The following is a 2,904-nucleotide window of genomic DNA, read 5'->3' as shown; positions in this document are numbered from 1 at the left end:
TTCTCCATTACATATACAATCACAGATTTTCCATCTAATATAACTAAATACCTCACTTTCATTGTACAACGTATATTCAATTACGATTAATATTTCTTTCTTGTCAATAAACCTAATTCCCTTACATTCTTGATTGTCTATTTAATAACAATATACCTTTGTATAATCACTTATCCCATTCTGAATATCTTTACAATATAAAAAAAAATTAAAAATATGGAACGCTTCATGAATTTGCATGGGGCCATGCTAATCTTCTCTGTATCGTTCCAATTTTAGTATATGTGCTGCCGAAGCCAGAACTGTTTTCGTTGGGTATTTTACCAGAGAAATATAGTAAAGAAAATGTATATTTAATTATTCATGTAATAACTGCAGCTTGAATTGTATTTGCACAAAATTGGAAAAGGGAAAAAAAATTCCCTCAGAGGGAGAGGTAATTAAAAAAAAATTAGGCTGTGCAGAAATGAACAGATTAACGTTGGCAATCAAAGAGAAGGAAGAATCAGAGTATTATAAAATATGGGGATTTTTAAAAAAAGATTTTTATTAACAAACATGTAAAACACACACACACACAAATTAGATGCACATTTATACAATACAGTGCGAATAGGAACTTCCTGTTTTTTATCTTAGCAATCATCAATCAATATCGCTCACATTATATTATTTCCCCTTCTATCGTATTTCATTTAGATTTCACCATTCTTAACCCTCATATATGGGGATGTTTTTAATCACTGGATAGAAAATGAATAGAGACAAAAAGAAACAGAAAGTTGAATATATATATTTTTTGGTGGTGGGGGGGATGTAGAATTATAAGGGAGGAGCTGAATTAAAAGGTAATTGAAATGTAAAAGTAAAGGCAAGATAAAAAATAGAATAAAAACGATGTGACTGTTAAATAGGATGACACAAAGAGTGAACCCAGATGGCACACTGTAAGATTAATGATGTAAGAGTGGTGATGAAAAAATAAAATAAAATCAGAAAAAATAGAAAGAAAAAAATGGATAACCATTTGCCCTGGATGGTATAAGCAGGATGTTGGATTAGAACAGTGGTTCCCAAACTTGGCAACTTTAAGACTTGTGGACTTCAACTCCCAGAATTCTCCAGCCAGCTCAGGCTGGAGAATTCTGGGAGTTGAAGTCCACAAGTCTTAAAGTTGCCAAGTTTGGGAACCACTGGATTAGAAGACCTTCAAGGTCCCTTCCAGCCCAATGATTCAATGATCTCTGAAGAAGGCAACAAATAACTTCAGCATTGCTACAAAAATAAGCTCATTGGAATGGCCCATTACCATAAGTAACCAGTAGTCAGCTTCAATGTAAGGTTTTCTTTATGAAACCTTATATCCAGTGATGGGTTTCAAAAATTTTTCGAACCTACTCTGTGTGTGGCCTCCTTTGTGGGAGTGGCTTGCTGGCCATGTGACCTGGTGGGAGTGGCTTGCTGGCCATGTGTTCTCTCTCTCTCTCTCTCTCTCTCTCTCTCTCTCTCTCTTTCTCTCTCTCTCTTTCCTTCCTTTTATCTCTCTCTGTCCCTTTTTCCTTTTTTTCTTTCATCTCTCACTTTCCTTCCTTCCTTCCTTCCTTCCTTCCTTCCTTCCTTCCTTCCTTCCTTCCTTCCTCTGTGTGAGTCTGTGTGTGTTTGTGTGTGTGTGTGTCAGTGGTGGGTTTCAAAAAATTTTGGAACCTCTTCTGTAGGTGTGGCCTGCTTTCCGGGTCCACTGGTGGAACGTCTTCTAACCGGTTCGGTAGATTTGACGAACCGGTTCTACCGAATAGGTGCGAACTGGTAGGAACCCACCTCTGCTTATATCTTTTGCTAATATTTGGATGGAGCTTTTTGCTTTCCCAAGTACCCAGATTCAAACAAATATTGAATGGCAGTGTCAGGCCTGCAATTATATTCCTTTTAGAATTTTGGCCTGCCATACTTTCTCTTATTTCATTATGCTGTTTCATTAGTATAGTTGATGGGATGGGGGAATAGAAGGAGTAGGATTGTGGAATGTATTGTTTTCATTCTTTTCTAGAAGCTCAAGGTCATTTTTTGTCTCCGTACTTTCACACCTGACCGGAAGCAGCTGGGTGTGGATGCCAACGTGGAAAAAGAAGATTGGAGCATGTGATGGATTGTGGGTGTGGGGACAAGATCATGAACTTTTAACTGGGTGGGATTCTGATGTCATTTCCAGTATTGGGATTAACACAGATGTGCTAAGATGTCTGCTTTATTAAATTGGAACTTTAAGGATCGTTTTGCCTTTGATTCTGATTTCATTCTACATGATACTTGGAACGCTGACATGCAGTTAACTTAAGTACACGAACAAAATCACCCTATGATGAGAGATATCCCTTCTTTGTGGTTTTAAGTCAACAGTGTCCCTTTTGTTCATAGTCCGGTGGCACGGAGGCGTAATCTGCGGTTGGTTTGTGGGTTGTTTTCTTTTTTTGACAGCTTCTGTTTGGCTTGAAATCATGATTATCCTAGCCTGAAAAATTAAATCTTAGCTTGTAACACACGAAGGGGTGACATCAATTATCCAGTCCAGCTTACTTGGTATGGCGGCCCGGGAATGGGGTAAAAGGTTCAGCATTCTGCCGTTTGCGATAAGATGGTGGGACCACAAGTAAGAAATGAGAAACACAGAGGAAGAAGGGGAAACACACACACACACACACACACACACACACACACACACACACAGTAATTACCAGTGAGATGTAGACAAATTGGGAAGAAGTTCAAAAGAGTGTTCCTGAAATGATTAGACACCTGGAGCTACAGCTTTGCAAAAAGACCATTTGTGTGTTGTGTGTATGGGGAGGGGGGTGGGGTGGGGAAACAAAACCAGCAGTAAATCGGCAGAGCCGGCCTAAGCATTGG

The 2,904-nt window shown here is 38.7% G+C and overlaps 1 pseudogene; it reads right to left on the bottom strand.

Moving 5' to 3' along the window:
* Nucleotides 1-210: 210 nt before the first annotated feature.
* On the bottom strand, nt 211-303 carry LOC116523448 (annotated as a pseudogene).
* Between the last annotated feature and the right edge of the window lie 2,601 nt (nt 304-2,904).

This window comes from Thamnophis elegans, unplaced genomic scaffold (assembly GCF_009769535.1).
Source record: "Thamnophis elegans isolate rThaEle1 unplaced genomic scaffold, rThaEle1.pri scaffold_314_arrow_ctg1, whole genome shotgun sequence".
In the NCBI taxonomy this organism is placed as follows: Eukaryota; Metazoa; Chordata; class Lepidosauria; order Squamata; family Colubridae; genus Thamnophis; species Thamnophis elegans.
Note: the sequence above shows the minus strand (reverse complement) of the source record. Positions and strands in the feature narration are given on the sequence as shown.